The sequence below is a fragment of the Pantherophis guttatus genome, chromosome 12 (assembly GCF_059756535.1).
Source record: "Pantherophis guttatus breed Tessera chromosome 12, ASM5975653v1, whole genome shotgun sequence".
In the NCBI taxonomy this organism is placed as follows: domain Eukaryota; kingdom Metazoa; phylum Chordata; class Lepidosauria; order Squamata; family Colubridae; genus Pantherophis; species Pantherophis guttatus.
The window spans coordinates 18122930-18146585 of record NC_142074.1 but is presented as its reverse complement, the minus strand read 5'-3'; the positions used below and the strand labels follow the sequence as shown (position 1 = coordinate 18146585).

At 39.9% G+C, this 23656-nt stretch overlaps 1 protein-coding gene across 1 annotated transcript in view; it reads left to right on the top strand.

Annotated features, from left to right (window-relative positions):
* PCDH11X (protocadherin 11 X-linked) overlaps positions 1 to 23656 on the top strand; it is a 708765-nt gene that overhangs the window by 674407 nt on the left and 10702 nt on the right. The gene's annotated exons all lie outside the window — the stretch shown is intronic.

Genomic DNA, 23656 nt, shown 5'->3' with positions numbered 1-23656 from the left:
GATTGAAGTGCCTTTTCAGAGATTTGCCCAGACCAAAATAACGTATGCAAATGACTTTTTTCTCTTTGGGGTGGGGAAAGTCGTTCTTTCTTTTGAAATGGGCAACCCCAGTTTTATTCTCTATTTTATTTTCTATTTTCCCCCTCCCTCCCTCCCCCCCTCTCTCCCCCTCCCCCCTCCCCCCCCCACACATTTTGCACATTCTCTCCAGTTGGTATATTTTCATCTTGCTGCTTTCAAATAGCCCAGTTGGTGGGAAGCTCTTTCCCTAGCCATGATAAATTATTCTCTGTCAGAATCTAAATCTGCCTTTTCAAGTCACATCATTTGTGATGAATATATTCTGCTAACGTGAATGTGAATTGAAGCTCTGGGTCTAGAATGAATTAACTCCGAGCATATTAATGACATTTTGAGGGGGAAAGAGATGAATTCGCGGGGCCAAGGAGGTGGGCAGTGCCATAGCAGATGGGTGAATTTTTAATAGACATGGAATCTGCCATTTACGACTTTAAGCTTGGTGGGTAACTTTGGAAGAAAATGCAAATTGACTGGCTGCTTAGGTTGCATGACAATTTTTAAGCTGCTGTCAGGTTTTGCTCTGGAGATATGAGATGTAGAGAATGGGATGGATCTGGGGCAGGCTTCCGATCATGTGGGAATGCTCACTGCCACTCTCTTTTACTCCCTCGCAAGCTTTCAATCAGTGGCCATTTTCTTTTTCTTAAGATGTCCCTGTGGGGACCATCCAATGTAGCATGAGAGAAGGGCTGTGCAGCCACTTCAAATGAAAAGGCAAAAGGGTGCTTTTAGGTATTCTCGGTTGCATGCGTAATATACCTCTCTGCAACTCATTAAGGCAAATATGGAGAGAGATACTGTATCCAGGAAGGATGCAGCTGTCTTTAAAGAGTTGAAAACAAGACCATCTTCGTGCATTGAATATTTTTATTTGCCTGAAGTGCTTCCCAGCCCTAGTAAGGATTCCATATACTGGCATATACCTTTGTTGTTAATTGCCTCTGCCTAAGACACTCTTTCCATGTATTGTAGTCTACTGATTTTTACCCAATATTCTTTTTTAAAAAAATAATTTTTATTGTTTTTTTTTCTTTAAAAAACAAAAACATAAACAAAACAAAAACAAAAACAGAAGGAAAAAAGTTTCCATTTTACAACGGTTCTGTATCGGTGTATATCCACAATTTATATTCCCCCCCCTTCATATTTACATACTTATCATTGTGGTTCCCTTATTTCTTACCAATTATTTATACTACTCCTTACTTGTTTATACATTATTATTATTATGTCGATATATTACTTTACATACATTTTGTATTTAATACCATTTTCCTAATACTTCCTATTTTCTAGATCATCTCTATTGTATATTTTCTTACTTATTATTCCTGTCCTCCAACCATTTATACCATTTATTCCATATTAAGTAATATTCCATTTCATCTTTTTCTTTTATTTCTTTTGACAATTTATCCATCTCCGCACATTCCAAAATTTACCTTATCACCTCTTCATCTTTTGGTATGACATTATTTTTCCAATTTTGTGTATAGGTTATCCTAGCTGCAGTTATAATATATAGAATTAGATATTGTATTTCTTTATTATAATTTCTTGTGTGTATTCCCTATATAAATAATTCCCGTTTCCAGTCTATCTGATGTTCAGTTATCTCATTTTTTGATTTTAGTCCAATACTTTTTGGCTGTTGGACGAGTTCACCATAAATGATAATAGGTCCCATATGATTTCTTGCATTTCCAACAAATTGGTGATGTGATTTTTACCCAATATTCTTCAGCATTATGGATTAGGAATGCCGCACTGACTTCCAGGATGGAAACATTCCTTCTCAACATCTGTAATCCAGTTTGCAGGCCAACCACATCTGGTTAACTATACCTTGCCAGCTTTTGCTTTAACTGATGTGTGAATTTACTGATGATGCCTATTAGCATTGAATCATATAGTGGCAACCATATTTTAGAGACTAATATGTTGTAGTGAACCTAGCCTTAATCCTAACTCAGCAGCCTAGATTTAATTCATTTAATGCATCTAGTATAATGAGCATTACTTTGTCTTAAAATGACAAACCCTTTAAGCATTGGGTGGTACGCCTCTCTTAGCAAAATTGTTTTCTCAACGCAATCTGTGCAACTTGTGTCTAGTTGTTCTGGTGTGCAGTGCTCTATAGCGTCATTTTGAGGGTAGGAGTTGAAACAATTTATGTCCAGGATGTGAGGGGTTTGTAAATATTTTCTCAGCCCTCTTTTTGACTCATGCAGTATACAGGTCCTCAATGGAAGGCAGGTTGGTAGCCATTGTTTTTTCTGCAGTTAGCAGTTAAGTTAGGAATTGTAGTCCATATTTGTATAGTACCATGCTGGGGAAGATTATCCTAAACAATGACATATATTTATCCAATATCCTTTGACTTTCTTTTCAAACTAGTCTCCACATCTCTAAAAATTGGGGGGGGGGGGGTGAAATGACAATGCATCCATGAAGTTAATTTAGGACCTGCCCATTACTTTAAGAAATGTGTTTCCAATCATTTTTGCATCCGAGTTTCTAAAGAAAGAATTCCCAAAGCTACAGAAACTGATATATCAATGTTATGTATGGTTGGATACTAGTGGTAGCTGGATTATCCTATTTTAAATTATCACCTATTTGCTGCTAATTTTTTTTTTTATCAAACTGGATAAAAATGTCAGTCATTCAAACGTTTTAAGTCAACTTGATGTGAAAATTGCAATGCTCGTAAGATTTCCATTTTGTCAGATTGACTAAATCTCTGGGTAAGAAACTCTAGACTGATGTATCACCCAAAGGATTATCACCAAGATTAGATACATGGATGTGCTTTACACATTTGATATCTAATAATCAACATAAACTCATGTAGCCTTGTCGGTTCAGCTATGAATGCATTAAAGAATATTTATGTTCTCTGTGTTTTTATATATACAAATTTATTCCGGAAAGAAAATTGGATTACACATTTAGATGCCATTGTTTATACTAAATAGCAATTTAAGCCCCCATAATGTTGAAGTTCAGACTGAGGTTACGCGCTACACATGGCATCCATTTATAAAAAGAGACATTGCAATGGTGGCATATCGGCTGCTTCATTTATGGATTTTTATTCATGGGAATCAGTGTTCTGTTAAAATATATCACACATAATTTAGTTTGAGCAGATCTTTCAGGAGGTGGAGGAATGAAACAGACAAGGATATGGTTTGGGTTTTTTTTTTAATGTAAATATTAGACTTAAATAGCTAAAATGTCATCTTAAATCTGAGTTGAATCAATGTTTGTAAACGTTTTTTGCCACAAGTTTGGGGAAGGGTTATCTTTTTAAGTTTCCATCAGAAGAGGGCAACTACATGAAAATTGTACCACAGAGACATTTTCTCTGAGGAAATTTTCCGAACTGTAAACAAACATGGCTACAGACATTTCCCCATTCCATCATCTCTGAAAATAATTAAAGGTATAGGCTTTTCTAGAACTTGTAATTGTCTCAACAACCCAATTGTTCAGTGTAGTGTTTTATATTCCCAGATCTGTTTTTTTCCCCTGCCTCTGGCAGTTGAATATGATCCGGAGCATTCACAAGGGAAATTATAGCACATTAATATGATATCACACTAAGCCTCATATTTTGGTGCAACCTAATTGGATTGTAAATCCATTCACAGGAAGAAGAAAAAAGTTAGGCAAAACAATTCTCATTTTCATGGAAACTTTTTTAAAAATATAAATAAATAAAATGAAATGGATGCCAGAAAGACAGAGTTCAAAATCCACAATTCCAACTTGCACTATTCATAAAATAATGTGAACTGTTAATAAGGTTTACATTAGCTATATTCTCAAAACCTATTACAACATCCACTAAATTTGCATAGATTGTTGGTCCCAAACTGCATTTCAAGAACATTAGGGATAACAGATGTTCCTAATTAAAATAAATGCTGAATAAGTTGAACATTTCTCATTGTGCAGAGAGAAATGAATAGACTCTTATGATATTGTAGAAGTATCACTATTAAGTGAAGAGACAATTAATGCTAGAGGACAATTAATCCTTTTTTTCCTCCCAATATCTCAATATCCTATTGACGTTGCCTGTAAGAAGGATTACGAATAATATATATCTTTGGTTATTCGGGTTTTGTCCCTTGTAAAATTGGCGACGTTTCGACGAAGTCTCATTCATCATCTTCAGGCTGGTGTCTTTGGCCTTGTGCTTCTAGGAGCAATGTGTGATCGTGGTTGTTTCTTCTTTTCAACTTCTTTTCTTTTGAAAAGAAGAAACAACCAAGGCCGAAGACACCAGCCTGAAGATGACGAATGAGACTTTGTCGAAACGTCGCCAATTTTACAAGGGACAAAACCCGAATAACCAAAGACCTCGGCAGTTCAGCAGTTTGAATCCCTAGTGCCGCATAATGGGGTGAACTCCTGTTACTTGTCCCAGCTTCTGCCAACCTAGAAGTTTGAAAGCACGTAAAAAATGCAAGTAGAAAAATAGGGACCACCTTTGGTGGGAAGGTAACAGCGTTCTGTACGCCTTCGGCAGTTAGTCATGCTGGCCACATGACCACGGAGACGTCTTTGGACTGCGCTGGCTCTTCGGCTTTGAAACGGAGATGAGCACTGCCCCCTAGAATCGGGAACAACAAGCACATATGTGTGAGGGGAACCTTTGTGTGTGTGTGTGTGTGTGTGTGTGTGTGTGTGTGTGTGTTTGCTCAAATGTCATTCCAACACTGTGATGCTTAACGCCAGAGCATTCTGGGATAACTAAATTAATATGGGCTTTAGGTTGGACATTATGCTTTTTGTCTCATTCAAGTCTGATTTAATTTTCTGCTCTTCCTGAAGGAAGTTTTTGAACTGTTACAGATTATAAAACAAAATTTCTGCCCAACGGCAAGGATCAGATGGAATAGTTTTCTTTATTTCCAGGTTCGGTGGATAAGGTTATTGCTAAAGTCTAGAGAGGAAGAAGAAAAGAAAGAGGTAGCAACATTCAAGCAATATTAGAATCAGGAACAACTAGGAGAGAATTTAAATCTGGAGTTTCTGCAACCTTGGCAGTTTAGAATAGAATAACAGAGTTGGAAGGGACCTTGGAGGTCTTCTAGTCCAACCCCCTGCTTAGGCAGGAAACCCTACACCACTTCAGACAAATGGTTCTCCAACCTCTTCTTAAAAACTTCCAGTGTTGGAGCATTTACAACTTCTGGAGGCAAGTTGTTCCACTGATTAATTGTTCTCACTGTCAGGAAATTTCTCCTTAGTTCTAGGTTGCTTCCCTCCTTGATTAGTTTCCACCCATTGCTTCTTGTCCTGCCTTTAGATGCTTTGGAGAATAGCTTGACTCCCACTTCTTTGTGGCAGCCCCTGAGCTATTGGAGGACTGCTATCACGTCTCCCCTAGTCCTTCTTTTCATCAAACTAGACATACCCAATTCCAGCAACTGTTCTTTATGTTTTATCCTCCAGCCCCCTAATCATCTTTGTTGCTCTTCTCTACACTCTTTCTAGAGTCTCAGCATCTTTTTTACATCGTGGCGACCAAAACTGAACGCAGTATTCCAAGTGTGGCCTTATCAAGGCATTATAAAGTGGTAAAGTTTCCAGATGGACAGATTTCAGCTCCCAGAATTGTAATTGGGAGACATTTCCAGGAGATGCTGCCAAGAGAATGGCCAGAAAAGAGACCACATAGCCTGCAGCTGTACAGTGGGTAGAATAAGAAGCTCAGAAGGAGATCCTTTGCTTCTTCTTCTGCCTCCAGGTGCTTTGGAAGATAGGTTGATTCTCTATTTTTTGTGGCAGCCCCTCAAATCTTGGAACACTGCTTTCATGTCACCCCTAGCCCTCCTTTTCATTAAACTAGACATACCCAATGCTTGTGTATGCTTCCAGCCCCCTAATCATCTTTGTTGCTGTTCTCTGCACTCTTTCTAGAGTCTCAACATCCTTGTTCAGAATTTGGGGACCTCAAATCCCTCCATCTGGAAGGGGCCAAATTTGACAATCATTGAACTCCTACATACATGTAGGGAAGTGGTGAAATCCAATTTTTTTTACTACCAGTTCTGTGGGCATGGCTTGGTGAGCATAGTGTGGCTTGGTGGGCGTGGCTTGGTGGGCGTGGCAGGGGAAGGATACTGGAAATCTCCACTTCCACCCCACTCTGGGGCCAGCCAGAGGTGGTATTTGCCGACTCAAAATTTCCGCTACTGGTTCTCCAAACTGCTCAAAATTTCCACTACCGGTTCTCTGAACTGCTCAAAATTTCCGCTACCGGTTCTCCAGAACCTGTTGGATTTCACCCCTGATGTAGGGTAGCTGCAAAAACAATTTTGGGAATGTCACTGTAGAAAAATTCCATATTAGCAGTTCTTTGCCTCCTGGTTGCTATTCTCTAATGTTTATTGATAATTAAGAAGCAGATTGGGATGTCATGTTAACAATAAGTGCCAAGTGTCCTTTTTATCCTTAGCCATGAATATGTAACAGGGATCACTCTCTCCCCTCTACCCTCCAATGATTGTTCCATTTCTGTTGGATGACAAATGGCATCCTTCTCCTTGTAATTTGCCTGTAGGGTTAAATGACTTTATTATTATTAATGAGTCATTGCTCCAGCTGCCCAGAAATGAAGGAAATAAAAAAACATAAGAGACTGAAGTCTAAGTAATTACCAGCCTAATTATTACCTTTCCAATTTCATTTATCTGGTAGATCAGAAGGCTGTCAAACATCCTGCTCCGGCAAAGAAAAAAAAAAAATTCCGTCCAAAAATCTGTTCATTATTTTATACCTACCCAGACAGATTAATACTCAACTAAAGAGATAACTAGAATGAATGAACTAGAATAAATTCAGATGATCAAAGCTTAGGTTATAAGCACCCTATTCAAATGCATAAAGCACATTTTGAAACTGAATTTTCTATAGATTCCTTGTTCTGGTTTATAATGTATATAATACGTTGAATTATGAGCCATTTACATTTTAGCAGTTTGTTGAGTAAATCCAGCCTTCTGGAATTGGTTGGTTGTTCAGTGTTTTATGGAAAGTCAAAACCTGATTTAAGTAACAATGTGATCATTGCATAAAGATGGTCTGTCATTCTATAGTCTGTCTGTCTGTCTATCTATCCATCCGTCTGTCTGTCTGCCTGTCATTTTGTCTATCCCTCCATCTATCATCTATCTATCTGTCTGTCTGTCTGTGTCTGTCTGTCTGTCTGTCTATCTATCTAGTCTGTCTGTTTATCTACCTACCTACCTACCTACATACCTCTATTTATCTGTCTGTCCCTCCATTTTTCATCTATCTATCTATCTATCTATCTATCTATCTATCTATCTATCTATCTATCTATCTATCTATCTATCTATCTATTTATCTATCTACCTACCTACCTACCAACCAAAATCTACCTACCTACCAACCTACATCTATCTATCTGTCTGTCTGTTTTTCTATCCCTCCATCTATCATCTATCTCTACCTACCTACCTACCTACCTACCTACCTACCTACCTACCTACCTACCTACCTACTTACCTACATCTGTCTGTCTGTCTGTCTGTCTCTCTATCCCTCCATCTATCATCTATCTCTACCTACCTACCTACCTACTTACCTACATCTATCTGTCTGTATGTCTGTCTGTCTGTCTATCTAGCATTCAAGATGAATAGTGCCCTTTTCACAATGCTTGAATATGTTAAATTTCTTTAATCTCACAGTAGTAATGTACAGGTATCCTGATCAAATGAGGGAGGCAGTTATCATAGTCCTATCTAACATATGTACTTTTATTACTTAGACACAGTTTGCATTTTCTTCTGCTTTTTTTTTTTTAATTGAAAATAAATCTAGAGACAATTTTCTTCCGTACAGATTTCATTTTTCCTCTGGTTAGTCATTGGTACGTTTTAGAATGAGCTTGTTTTTCAGCCATCTATACATCTTTTCAGAACTTATTCTCTGCATAAAAGACAAGCTCAGATTACATTATGCAGTTGTGCCTCTAATGGAGGGTATGGATGCCTCAAGAAAAAGGGGTTTAGAAAAACAAAATGATGCTTTTTTATCCTTGTAATGAGTATAAAGATATTACACAGTAATACAAATATACCGCCTAATGTTAGGAAAGCAAATGGAGCAGTGGAAAAATATTTTAGGAGAGAGAGACACGTTACACCTTAAACTCATCTCAGGTAGGTGACAGCAGTTCTTAAACAAATTAAAATTCTCATCAGCATATATATGAAATCTCTAATTAATAGTCTAGTCCTTTCCAATAGTCCAGGTATATTATCTTGAAGAATATTGTTGCTGTTTCCATGCTTATTTTATTGCCATAATTTCAACTTTCCCTTTATTTAATTTGCAACCAATAATATAATATACTGATTAGATTTCCCTCTCCCAGTGCTGCATTCTAAACATCTGTTACAGTAGGTATTAGAGGGTTGAAAAATGATGCACAGAAATGCTCACAGCTTTTCAAAGCTCAGTTAAAACCAACTTTTAAATGGTGATATCTTACAAGAGAGGCTCATGGTATCTTTTCCAGAGTCCCAAGGGTGACCCTGATCTCAAATGTTGAGCTCTAGGTGCATAGTCTCAATGCAATGTAATGCAATGGATGGGTGACCTTGGGAGACAGGAGGAAGATCTGCAGATTAGACAACAAATAGATAAGAGGTGGCTGAGTCTGTAAAAGAAAAAGGGACATGGCAAACATCTCAGCAGGGGTACTCTCTAGTTTCTTTGAATGTGAGGAACAGACTTGCAAGATCCTGTTACTGTAACCCAGTGGTGAAAGTGGTTCTAAGGGCTTGGTAGGTGCGGCTTGGTGGGGGTGGTAGGAGAAGGATACTGCAAAATCTCCATTCCCACTCCATTCCAGGGGAAGGATACTGCAAAATCCCCATTCCCTCCTCACTCTTGGGGGAAGGATATTGCTAAATCTACATTCCCACCCTACTCTGGAGCCAGCCAGAGATGGCATTTGCCGGTTCTCCGAACTGCTCAAAATTTCCACTACCGGTTCTCCAGAACCTGTCAGAACCTGCTGGATTTCACCCCTGATGTAACCTTATAATAACATTAGATCTGATACTTCTGAGTGTGCTTCCTGGACAGAAAAATCTGATTGTAAATCTAGAAAGCTTCTTCTGGTCAGTCAGAACAGGGCTGGGCTCAGGGGTGGGCTTCAAAAATTTTAGCAAGGGGTTTTCTGCCTGGTTGCTGGGTGGGCATGGCCTAGTCCACCTCGTGCACCTTGGTGGTGGTGGTGGGTTTGCCCTCCCTGGGCTCCAGAGGCTTTCCTCAAGCTTCCGGGAGGGCGAAAATGGCCTCCCCAGGTTCCAGATGCCCTCTGGAGGTCAGAAATGGGACTGTTTCCAAACTTCCGGTAATACCGTTTTTCATCCTCCCCAAGCCTCTTCACGCACCCTGCACTTACCTGCATCCAAAACGGGCTGCGTGGGGACTCCTGGGAGGGAGGGGTGGGGTGGGCAGGGCCAGCCAGGAGTGGGATTTCGGGCTTCTCTGAACTGCACAGAATTTTAGCTAGAGGTTCTCCCGAACCCCTGCGAACCCCCAGCAGCACACCCCTGACTGGGCTAGGTAAACCAATTATATCACTAAATAGAGTAGTGGTGAGTGGAAGGTTTTTCTTGTAGGCAAAAAAACTGGTTTGAAGCGTGTAAAGGCACAAATTACATCCAGTTCCTAAAAGCATCTTTACTTGTTGGGCAATCTCTGAAACAGCAATAGCAGTAGCACTTAAACTTATATACTGTTCTGTAGTGTTTTTACAGCCCTCTCTAAGCGCTTTACAAAGTCAGCATATCGCCCCCAAGAATCTGGATCCTCATTTTACTGACCTCAGAAAGATAGAAGGCTGAGTCAACCTCAAACCCCATCGAGATCTAATGCCAGACTGTGGGCAGAGTTAGCCTGCAGTACTGTATTCTAACCACTGTGCCACCACAGCTCCAGCTACATTTCTTTATTTTTTTTATTACAAATGCTTCAATGCTCCTCAGCCTTCTGATTCCCATCAGTTGACAGCAGTAACATCCCATTATCATAACTACCCTCATTATCAAATACAATAAACAACACATACAATCAACTTAATTTGTCATGCAGTCATAAAACCCACAATATCTTTTACAGCCTCATAACAACATCTCAGGTGTATCTCTCATTCTCCCATTCGGTTAAGAATTTGGAGACATGACACTCAGGTCCTTTCCTTGGTTCAAAGTGGCATCTTACCTTTAAATCAGAAGTTGACACACTATCAAACACAAAGCAGGATCAGGACAAACACTGCTGGGCCACGTTGCCTCTGTGTGAGTCTCAATTCTCTTGTTTTTCTATAGTATATTAATTCATACAAACACGGTTATGGCATAAAGACACAAAACTCTAGTATGAGTGATTTGCTTTGCCAAAGAGTTGACATAGATCAATATTTTACAAGCACCGTCTCAGAAATCTACCCCATGTATGGGAATAAAGTGTCTTGAAAAGTTGTAGGCATCAATCTTAGTGTAAAAATCCCAGACCGGATGTCTACCTTAAGAATTCCTAGTGAAAAATGACTGTAAACATTGAAAAACATTATTTGGGGCATGAAGTGAACCTTCATGGGTAAGGGTTTGCCTTACCAAGGGGGAGGGATGGTCCTGGTGGTGGAGGTGATGGGAGTTCATGATGCTGACGGCTACAGCCACGCGCCAGAGCAACCCTTTTGAAGTGCCAATCAGCTGTTTACCTGGGCGGCAGCCAGAGCACAACAACTGGGATGCTCGATGATCAGCTGTGCAGCCGGGACACCCGATGATCAGCTGTGCTGCCATGCAAAGCCAGGTGAGCGACTTCCAGGCAAGGCCTGCGCTGGCGGAAGAAGTGGCTTGCCTATTTATCTGCGCTGGGAGGCAAACACTCCCAACGCTGACTTTAATTCCAGATTGCATCTGTTTCAATACCAGTTCTTTTTGGAGCTCATTTGTGTGCCTGAGTCCAGTTTAATAAATCCAGTTATCACCTGCCCATACCTGGTGTTGTTACTACTAGAACAGGTCCAGAGCTCGGACCTTTTGAAACTCCCATTACACTCAAGATAACAGAGAGTAGTATATATTCAGATGAAGCAATTTTTATTTTTTTTTATTTTTTTGTATGGGTAGGTTTTAATTCATGAAACGTAAAGCTAGAAGTGACTATGTGCCCACATGGCATTAGCTAAGTAATCTGGCTGACCTAAAATTGATTTTTTAATGGGAATCTAATGTTGCAAAGTCTCAGTGCTTTATTGTCTTCAGAGATCCTCTAAGGAAATAACGTGGTGGATGACTATAAGTCATAGATTTGTTGACTTTCAGGTATATGTCTAATGTAGATGTGATTGAGATTTATCACCCAAGTGGATGGGTGGATGAGAATGCACACAACAATAATTCCAATCTTTCAAATTTTTCTGTTCCAGAATATCTGGATCTAGGATCGCTTGCCAGATTTCTCTGAGTCTAATCAGCTTTGGGGCATGGTTGCGGCAGCTGATTAATTGATGAATAATTCTTTCTGGAAACTTTTATAATTGGGGAAGAAGTGGGTTTTGTCTTGGAAAGACCTATTTGAGACACTAGTTCTTATTTTACCAGTTCATCTTTTCCTACTAATGTTGTGTGATGTGATTAAGCAGCCTAATATGCAAAGGAGAATTGAAACTCCTCCAACCAGTTTATGAGAATTAAAATGCACTTTCCATTAATAAGTTTGATCTGCTGACCTCTTACTAATTATGCATGAATGCATGAGCCTTTTTATGGGATTTTCAAGGTTTTAGCTGGAGGACAGAGGGCTGTCCACCCTTGCATTCCTTTTACTTTTTTTTTCTTTTTATTCCTTTTTCTTTTTCTTTTTGGTAGCAATAATTGAAAATCACAGCTTCCTACCCCCATGACAATAAAAACTAGAAAACCAACTAGTTTAGATATGTGCCGCTCATTTTATATTCCCGCATTTGGAATTGACACATTTTTTCTGTTTCTTTCTTCTTTTTTTAAGAAAGACATTTAAGAGCCTTTTTGTAACGATACAATAGCAAATTTTGAAAGCTTAATTGAAGTCAACATTTTTTTCCCCCATTGTCATGTGGCTTAATAAAGTGCTTTGAGCTTTCTCTCAAGGCTTAAATAAGTTCTAAAACAAATCTAGGAGAAAAAAGCATAATTGCCTCTGAAACCACAAAGCAAGACCTAAAGGCCTTAATTTCAGATCACAGAATCTAAGAAACATTTTTTGGTAGAAAAAGATGTTTGCTATAATTTTAAGAAACCCCCCCTCCCCTCATTAAAAGTGCTAGGGGACCAAATTTGAGAGATTGTGAACCATCAGGAAGAGAAAGTGAGAAATTCCATGGATAGTTACTAAAATAGGAGCAATCAGCAAAATGACAAGAAATGAAGATTAACTAACCACCAACATCCAAGTGTTGCTACTATTTTATTTCCTCAAGAAATTCAGCATAGAATTGTCAACATTCTTTGATGACCACTGAAATAACTTTCATCTTTTGTTAGAAGTCTTCTGTACCATTTAAAATGTTTGTATTACATGTTTTAAAAGGGACACAGTGGCTCAGTGGCTAAGATGCTGAGCTTGTTGATCGAAAGGTCGGCAGTTCAGCAGTTCGAGTCCCTAGTGCTGCGTAACGGGGTGAGCTCCCGTTACCTGTCCCAACTTCTGCCAACCTAGCAGTGTGAAAGCAGGTAAAAAATGCAAGTAGAAAAATAGGGACCATCTTTGGTGGGAAGGTAACAGCGTTCCATGCGCCTTTGGCGTTTAGTCATGCTGGCCACATGACCATGGAGCTTTGAAACAGAGATGAGCACTGCTCCCTAGAGTCAGGAACGACTAGCACATATGTGTAAGGGGAACCTTTACCTTTACCTATTACATGTGTATTCTAAAAACACACACACACTGGAAAATTAAAAACAACTTGAAACAACCAATGCTATTTGGGAAACTGTGACTTGGGTGGCAATATTTTTTTTTTCCAATGTTCAAATTAAGACAAGATTTCAACTATGGACAGTCCTGACTGAGCTGCTATCAAATTGAGTTTCCAAGTTTATTTTTTGAATAGACCAAGGTGAAACATTTTTTCTTTCTGAAATTCCCCAAAGAATCTCTGGAAGCTTTACTATCGTTACTTTGGTTAAAATCAAAAGCTTGATTAAAAGCCTGCACGTGTTCCCCAGGGCTTCAGCCATAGAACCACATGATCAATTTCTAGAGAACAAACAAATAATGAAACTTTAAAGAGTATCCCACTGTATAATTGGTGTTAATGGATTCTTAAACGCTTGGTTAATGAAGGGATGGAATCACACCACTGTTAGAGGGGATATGTCTTCCCACAATAAACAGAGTTACCTTATTTTAATCAAGTAGCTTGCAGTTTGCTAGCCCTTGCCCAAATTTTTAGGTAAGATAATGTATAGTATTGTATTAGCACCATTCATGTATAAAGTGGTGGGATCCTGCTGGTTTAACAACCAGTTTGGTGATTTTTTACGTGCTGTTTTACGAAAACTTACCTTTCACGTTACTGCTGGGGAGTAACACAGCTGAGGCACAGCAATCCGCTCTGCTGCGCGAATCAGCTGAGAAGATCAGTGGTGGGTTGCCCCTGGTTCGGACTGGTTCACAAGAACCAGTTGTAAAACCGGTGGGAAGCTCCGCCCACTGACCCGGACGTCATCATAGGTGATCTGCGCATGCGCAGAAGAGCACACACACGCATGAGCGAAGTGAGCGCACACATGGGGACACGATGCAAACCGGTAGTAAAGGTAAGTAGAACCCACCCCTAGAGAAGATATAGGTCAGTAAAGCTCAGGGGTGGGCGGGGGGATCCCACCTGATCGTCGGAATGAACCGATCACTCCCAGCTGATCATCGGAGATACCAGTTTGCTCAAACCAGTCTGAACCAGTAGAATCCCACCCCTACCTATATAGAGAGTAGAAAGTATACAGAACAGCTCTAAAGGAGAAATATAACTTTTATTTCCTTGTAGAGTTGTATAAATAAATAAATACATAAATAACTTTATTGTCATTGTACGTGTATACATAGTATATCCATACAACGAAATTCACTTAACACCCAAAGACCAGGTCCAACACACATAACAATCCCCAAACACACTTCTACCCACCACAATTCTCCACCCCTAAACATCCACACAACAGACCAAGTAATGCTGTCTAACAGCTCACTGATGGTGGCCCTTTAGTTCATTGTTGAGTGCAATTATATCTCTGGGATAAAAACTATTCAGAAAAGGTGTGGTCCGAGTTTTAATTGTTGTGTATCTTCTGCCAGAAGGCAACAGTCCAAAAAGATTGTAAGCAGGATGGGAAGAGTCTCTGAGAATGTTATGCAACTCTCTCAAACAGCTAGATTTGAAGATGTCGTCCAGGGCTGGTAGCTGGAGTCCGATGATATTCTGGGCTGTTTTAATGTTTCTCTGTAAAGCTTTTTTGTCCGCTACAGAGCTGCTCCCATACCATGCAAGAATGCCATACCTCAGGACACTCTCCATGGTGCTGCAATAGTAGAACAGAAGTAGATGCTGAGATAGATTATTAGCTCCCAATCTAGAGTTTGGTAAATCAGGTTCTTTCTTTAGGGTTTTCTTTTTTTGCTATGCTTCAGAATCTCCAGAAATGTTACATTTCTAGTTACTCCATATGCCAATTCCTAGTAAAGGTAAGGACTGACTTGAACCTGATATTGGTTTCTTGACAGCAATGCAAGAAGTGGTTTGCTACTACCATAAATTGAGATCTTGTTTTGTTTTTAACCTGTCTAGCTCACAACACCGGGAAGTCTCAGAGCCTTCTGAACAAATACTAAGTAGATGTGATCTTCAATTTTTTTTTCAAGATCATTCAATAGCAGTAGCAATAGCACTTAGACTTTTATATCACTTCACAGTGCTTTACAGCCCTCTCTAAGTGGTTTACAGAGTCAGTCTATTTGCCCCCAACTATCTGGGTCCTCATTTTGTCCACCTAGGAAGGATGGAAGGCTGAGTCAACCTTGAGCCTGGTGAGATTTGAACTGCCAAATTGCAGGCAGCCGGCAGTCAGCAGAAGTAGCCTGCAGTACTGCACTCTAACCACTGTGCCACCACAGCTCATTCAAGCTCAACTAGGCATTGTCACCATCTGTAAAAGGCCAACCACTATAGATGACTTGATTGTGTTTCAAAGTCCTTCAGGTTCAAAGAAGACACAATGTTGTACAGTTCTTCTGTTGACATGGAGATGACAGCAGTCCCAATCTGGAAGTGTGAAGTCTAGCACAATGGAGGCACTGGAAGTCCATTGTTTTAGTAATTGTGGGTGTTCATGGTTTTCTGTAAGTTTTTGGCAGTGCCTGTGTTCAAAGCTTCATAGCACAGGGCTCACCAGAAGGTTCTGTCAGAGCTGCATCTTCTTGGCTGAATTTCACAATGGCGTAGGGTTTTTTTTTTTTTTCCTACAGTGTCTTTGAAGAGCTTGTGTGGTTGACCTTATAATGCAACATAGGAATCAAGATGGCATGTTGCCCAAAAGAAAGCAAAAATAATGATGAGGTTGCCTTATATTTCCAGCAGAACTTCAAGGTCTTGGAAGCATTCCATTCTCACCATGATCTTTTCTCCAAGTCTGCGAAAACTTCACATTCTTCTTTTTTTCCTTTCGGTCCCACAGAATGTTGGACTAGATTACAGGGTTCAGACGGGCAAAGGTTCCCTGCCTGGGGGTGGAGAAATTGCATTATTATGAGGGCCATAGAGCTCACACACTCATTTCTGAGAAAAAAGCATGGGGACACATTCATTTGCTCCTCCATCTCATCTGGACTTCAGTCATGGTGTCTTCCTTCCTTCCTTCCTTCCTTCCTTCCTTCCTTCCTTCCTTCCTTCCTTCCTTCCTTCCTTCCTTCCTTAGAAGAGAATAAAGGGACAAGAATTAGGTCTGTAGGAGATAGCATGGATTTTCACTTAGGGAAGAACTTTACCCTACACAGGAGACACAGTTTCCATAGTCAAAGCCAAGAGTCAAAAGATGTCCCTTGACAATGTTGTCTTCACAGGCTCTTAACATTTTTAACAGCTTTTGCAAGCACCCGGACATGCCTGCAGGGGAATATTATCACACTGCTAGTTCACCAGGACAAAGAATTCTGTTGACTCTGTATTATAAAACTTTTGTCAAGCTCCGTCATGAAGATATAATTTTTGGTCAGTTTTCTTATCTATCCCTGAGTGCTTTCTACTCGTGCATCTATACCGTATGTATGCAAACTGCTTGAAAGTTTTATAATGGTGAGCTAATATAATAGCTTTCTCCATGGGAAATACATTAACCCACCTTTTGTAACAAGGCCATTTCAATTATGGTTCAAGTTACTAGAAGAAACTCTTAGAACTGTCCTTGTTCATATTTGATTTTTTTAATGGCCCTTTATATATTACAAAAAAAAAAAAATAGTCTCATTTTGAAACTAAAAGTCACAGTGCCGTAACTGGATATGGGCTTGTTAAATAAAAGAAGGCCTCCATCAATGTTTTAAGTTGGAACAGTTCAAAAGTGAGGCAGATAATTAAATATTAAATGAAAGCCGTTGTTATTTATACCTACAATCAAATGAAATATGCCATCTTTTTACCGATGCTTCTGCTACTATAGGACCTGGGATATACATCAAATTATCTGGGGGGGAAAAACAGCGGAACCATTCATTACCCTTGCTGATTTAAATATTTAAAGATTCAAGAGGAAAGAAATGTTTTTCATGTTATCCCCAAAGGGGATTAGAAGTAAAAATTCCAAAGAAATTCACTCTTGTGCTATTTCTAGAAGAAGAGAAAAAAAAAATTAACTGCAATGTTCAGTGATACAAAGAAAAGGCATTAGAGGTTATATTAATTGGACACACCCTTTGGAACAAAGAATTTCTTTCCCCCTTAATAGAAATCCAAATCTTGTGTTTGTGTGTGTATGTATTCTTGCTAATAAGCCAAACAGTTAATGTGTTAACCAGGAATGTGTATTCTACTTGTGTTTATGATTAAAGAGCAATGAAGCTTTGAAACTTTTAATCACAATCCTACATTCCCCCCCCCTCAAATGTATTTAAACTTATATCGAAACCCTAAAATATTCATAGCAATTTGCTCCCCAAGGTCTTTCATTATTCAAACCCCCTTCCAATAGAAAGAAAAAAAAAAGCACCCTAGTAGAGTATATTATAATAGTGATAATTTTAAGAGGATCTATGTTAAAGTGTCTTGGAACTGACCTCATTAAAGAAAACCGACTTACACTAACGGACGATTTCTACTTTGTTCTTCATTTTTACTGTCATTCTGAGTCTCTTACATAGCTAAAGCTGCTCGAATTATGCTACCCAAGTGACTATTTGAGGCCACCGGGGTAATTCCAGGCCCTAATTTCCTCACATTAGATTCTGAATAGTCAGAAATACAACCTCTAGCAAACCACCGATATATTTAGTATTAGCTATTGGTGGACATGAACCATTTAAGCTTGTTGTTGGCATCACTTGAATAAGTTTCCGCTGAGCTGATAACATTGCAATGCACTACTATAGCTATTAAATAAGAAACGCTTCAGCAACCGAAAGACGCTTCTAGCGGTCCACAGAATGATGCTGGCCCTGCCAGCTAGGTAGTCATGTGTGTACTGTATTGGGAAAATCCCCTGTTTCCCTTAAAATAAGACCCAACCAGAAAATAAGCCCTAGCACCGCGATGGCAAACCTATGACATGTGTGGCCGAGGTGGCACGCAGAGCCATCTTTCCAGGCATGCGAGCTGTCACCCAACTCACCTGCAGCTGCACATGTGTGCATGCCCCAGCTGATGTTTGGGCCTCCAGTGCGCATGCACGCAATTCAAGGGACACAGCTGGTCTTTGGAGCTCTCCTGCGCGTGTGTGCGCCTTTGCACATGCGTGCGAGAGTACTTGTGCACAGCGCACGCATGCATAGATGGTGTTCGCGTACGTGCATTGTGTGCACAAAAACCGTACGCATGCGCAGATGGTACAATTGCGCATGCAGCGCACGGGGGAGCAACAGAGTTGGTCTCCTCCGGGTCCCGTCAGCTAAACAATGCCGACTGGTGGGCCCGTGGGGGAGGGCCTTCTCTGTGGCTGCCCCAGCTCTCTGGAACCAGTTACCTCCTGAGGTCCGGACCATCCCCACCCTATTGGCCTTCCGAAAAGCGGTGAAGACCTGGCTTTTCCGGCAGGCCTGGGGCTGTTGATCTCGCTCTTGTGATCTGGCCAGATCCGGCCATGAATGGCGTGAATGAGCTTTTAATGTTTTTAATTTTTAAATGTTTTTTATAATGATTTTTTGGAATGTATTGTGAGCCACCCTGAGTCTTCAGAGAGGGGCGGCATATAAATTTAATTAATTAAATTAAATTAAATTAAATTAATTATAGGAGTTTAATAAATGAAGGCAAAAGGCCATACAATTGAGTCCAGTTATGTGATAACTCATTTCAAAAACACATTGTTTAGTGACCAAAATTCTGGTCTCAAAATTCTGATGATTTCTGGAGTTGCTGATTAAAAGGGTTGAATATGGGATAGAGAGGAAGTATGTAATATAATCTAAGAAAGGGAGGAGAGATAATAAGTTGCTTCATAATTGCTATTAAGAAGATCAGACATTGCTTCTTTAATTATTTTTCTTTTCTTCTTTCTTTATTTGTACGCAGCCTCAAACTTTTTCTTTTATCTTTTTTTCTCTTTCTTAACTCTTCTTTTTAAATAACTTCTTATGTTTATCTTTTATTCATGGGGAAAAAAAAAACTTCAGTAAAGGTTATACATAAAAAGAAAATTTAAAAAATAAGATTGAAACTTGGTAACTTTTTAGTCCTTCAGAACTGTCTTAGTGATGCTACCGAAAACTTTGATATTTCAGGCCTATTTAACTTATTTATCTTAAGTATGGTAAAATCAAGGGACGCGGTGGCTCAGTGGCTAAGATGTTGAGCTTGTCACTCGAAAGGTCGGCAGTTCAGTGGTTTGAATCCCTAGCACCGCGTAAAGTCACTTGTCCCAGCTTCTGCCAATCCAGCAGTTCAAAAGCACGTAAAAAATGCAAGTAGAAACATAGGGACCACCTTTGGCATTTAGTCATGCCAGCCACATGACCATGGAGATGTCTTCGAACAGCACTGGCTCTCCAGCTTTGAAATGGAGATGAGCACTGCCCTCTAGAGTCGGGAATGACTAGCACATATGTGCGAGGGGAACCTTTACCTTTACCTATGGTAAAATCAAAGTGTAAATGTTGGTCACAATGAATTGAAAAGTCCGGGAGTCCAGGAAATACATAAATATTGAGATGGGGTCAGGAGATAGATGGCCATTCATCATGATTGACTTATTGTGACTTGTTCCATGGCGACTCAAGTTAAAATCCTTCCTTGATCCCATAGCCCACAGCTCGGTTGTTGATTTTGAGTTACTCATTCTCTTGCCATTATTTCACCTATTATGGACAGTGTTGTGTGGATAACATCTTGAACTCTTAGAGGAAAAGTCAGGAAGAAGCACTGGACTCGGATAATATGGACATGGGCAAAGGCTCATGATTTTATTCTGTTCTACAAAAAAATAATAATAAGTGGTTGCTCATATCTAATATTAGGGCACTCAGGCACATTGGATTTGGTTCAATGTACTTTGGAGCATGAGGGCTTGTCTACAACTCTTTAACATACAAGTTTAAATAATAAATAATAAATAAATAAACATGACCATGTCTTTTTCTAGGATCATACAAATGACAACCACAATGGTGCAGAGTCTTAATGTTCCTGTAAGATCATGGGACCTATAGTCTTAAATTGCTGAACCAGAAAGCTAGATGAGTGGAGTGGAGTGGAGTGGAGTGGAGTGGAGTGGAGTGGAGTGGAGTGGAACGGAACGGAACGGAACGGAACGGAACGGAACGGAACAGAACAGAACAGAACAGAACAGAACAGAACAGAACAGAATAGAATAGAATAGAATAGAATAGAATAGAACAGAACAGAATAGAATAGAATAGAGGAGTGGAGAGGAGAGGAGAGGAGAGGAGAGGAGAGGAGAGGAGAGGAGAGGAGAGGAGAGGAGAGGAGAAGAATGGAATGGAATGGAATGGAATGGAATGGAATGGAATGGAATAGAATAGAATAGAATAGAATAGAATAGAATAGAATAGAATAGAATAGAATAGAATAGAATAGAATAGAATAGAGGAGTGGAGAGGAGAGGAGAGGAGAGGAGAGGAGAGGAGAGGAGAGGAGAGGAGAGGAGAGGAGAGGAGAGGAGAAGAATGGAGTGGAATGGAATGGAATGGAATGGAATGGAATGGAATAGAATAGAATAGAATAGAATAGAATAGAATAGAATAGAATAGAATAGAATAGAATAGAATAGAATAGAATAGAAGGTCCCTTCTTAAGCAGGATAACCTATATTATTTCAGTTGTGGCTATCTAGTTTTTTCTTAAAAACTTCCAGTGATGTAGTGCCTACAATTTCTGAAGGCAAGCTATTCCACTGATTAATTGTCTTCACTGTTAGGAAGTTTCTCCTTAATTCCAGGTTGCTTCTCTCCTTGATTAGTTTCCATCCATTGTTTCTTGCTCTGCCCTCTGGTGCTTTGTAGAATAATTTGACCCCCTTCTCCTTTGTGGCAGCCCCTCAAATATCGGAATACTGCTATCATGTCATTCCTAATTCTTCTTTTCTTTAGACTAGCCAGACCCAAAACCTGCAGGAATCAAAGGCTACAATTATTCAGCATTCTCTCAAGCCTGAATTGAATTTTTTAGTTTTCAAACACTTTAGCTTATTTCGCAGCTGTCTGAAACTCCATCCCCACCCCTCCCCAACATATACTTCCTGGAGTGAAAGAAGGAGCAAATCTCAGCATAGGAGGTAGAAGTTTTTAATCCCAACTTGCACTGCATAATTCAATGTTCTTAAATCAATACACACAACTCTTTCTTTGAAGTGTGCAGTGTGAAAAGATCCATACCAAAAGGCATATATTAGGGGGAAGGTGTGGATATTAGTAAAAAACGACATGCAAAATAGATTTTTTTTTTATTTGATTTATATGCCGCCCTTCTCCGGAGACTCAGGAGCAATAGCCTTCATACTTTTGTATATTTTATACAAAATCAGCTTATTGCCCCCACAAACTGGGTCCTCAATTTACCTACCTTAGAAAGGATGGAAGGCTGAGTCAACCTTGAGCCTGGCGAGATTCGAACTTACTTTAATTGCAGACAGCTGGTGTTAAATTACAGTGCTTAGTCTGCAGAGCTATCCAGGCTCGGAAAAAAAATGACTTGCAAAATTACATATCGGGTGGAAAACACCAACGCCCACTCATACATTCAGAGACACACAAATGGCAGCGAGGTGCATTTGATTAGCGAAACGGTTCTCACCCTGTTGTTTCTATATGGAAGACAATATTGCTTTAATTTGGTTGCAGAATTGCTATTCCAGAAAGGTAAGCAGGCAATGAATAAGAGGATAACAAAACTTGGTGAGGGAGCAGGGAAGAGAAGTAGATTATGCACCCGACAGAAAGAAGATGCATTACACAGCAGATACTAAAGATACCGTATTTGGTGAATATTCATAGCGAACAATCCCCACTTCTCATGTTAGTGTCAGCCAGGTGTTGATGAATGCGATTCCAATGCTGCTTATTTCACTGTGCAAAAAGATAATATTTCATACCACCGAGTGTTTGCTTCTTTCCCCTCTATACAACAACACCTTTTGCATTCCAATTATATCCGATGGCAACTAATCTACGCTAATAAAATAAGCTGAGGTTTGAATACTTCCCCCACCCCCCTTCCTAAAATACGGAAATTAGAAAGTGTCCCATCTTTGCAATCTGTTCCTCAAATTAGCTCTGTTAATTCTGTTCTTTATGGTACTCTTACTTCAATCATTCAAGAACAGTCGTTCGTTTATTTATTTACTTGCTTGCTTGCTGAATTTGTATGCTGCTCCGGTCCAGCTACTTGGAGTAGCAAAAATATTATTAAGGCTTTCTTATCTAAAGCAGGAATCAGGTGTCCTCTCAAATTTTTTTTAATAATGGGCCAGCATCCTTTTAAAAAATGACCCAAGCAGTACAGAGAAAAACAGTTTGGGAAAACAAAGATATATAATCATTTAAACAATACAGCCAAAACATGAACAGAAGTAGATGCAAGCATTTCATATTGACTTCTCAGTACCTATATTATAATAACACAGTTAAAATCAGACTGAAATGTAAGATCTTACTGAGCCACCAGGTCCCAAATGTAAGATTGTACAGGGGACATGGTGGCTCAGTGGCTAAGATGCTGAGCTTATCGATCAAAAGGTCGGCAGTTCAGCAGTTCAAATCCCTAGTGCTCTGTAACAGGGTGAGCTCCCGTTACTTGTCCCAGCTTCTGCCAACCTAGCAGTTCGAAAGCACGTAAAAAATGCAAGTAGAAAAATAGGGACCACCTTTGGTGGGAAGGTAACAGAGTTCCATGCACCTTTGGCGTTGAGTCATGCTGGTCACATGACCACGGAGACGTCTTCAGACAGCGGTGGCTCTTCAGCTTTGAAACGGAGATGAGCACCGCCCCCTAGAGTCGGGAATGACTAGCACATATGTGTGAGGGGAATCTTTACCTTTACCTTTAACGTATGGAGGAAAGCAACCAATGGCAAGCCTTAAACACAGGGGAGGTGTAGATCGACATAAAGCCGTTTTTGCACACACACAAGGGGGACTTCAAACGGTTAATGGCAACCTCCTCAGCAAAACACAGGAAATGAGAGCTCCCGTGGCACAGTAGAACTTTAAACACAGAGTTTTGATCCACCTGGTGACCCGTAGATAGTAAGTGTCTCACAATGGCCAAAGAAGGTATTTTATGGCCATGATTTGCTGTTGTTGTTGGATTACTGAAGGCTGTTTGGACCCATTTCAGAAGATGCTCCTTTATTCTGAAAGCCAAACACCTATCAGTTCTGTCTCCCCAATTACAAACAAATTGGTAAACAACATAGAATAATTGTTTGCTACCGCGGTGGCGGTTTTGGTGCAGTGGTAAGAATACGGTACTGCAGACTACTTCTGCTGACTGCCAGCTGCCTGCAATTTGGCAGTTAAAATCTTACCAGGCTCAAGGTTGACTCAGCCTTCCATCCTTCTGAGATCGGTAAAATGAGGACCTAGATTGTTGGGGGGAATATACTGACTCTTTAAACCACTTAGAGAGGGTTGTAAAGCACTGTAAAGCGGTATATACCATGTTTCCCTGAAAATAAGACCCTGTTTTATATATATATATTTTGAACCCCAAAATAAGTGCTTGGCCTTATTTGGAGAGGTCTTATTATTTTGGGGCACATGGAGCAAGACGGGGCTCCTCTTACTTGATTTCCAGCTCTGTCTCCCT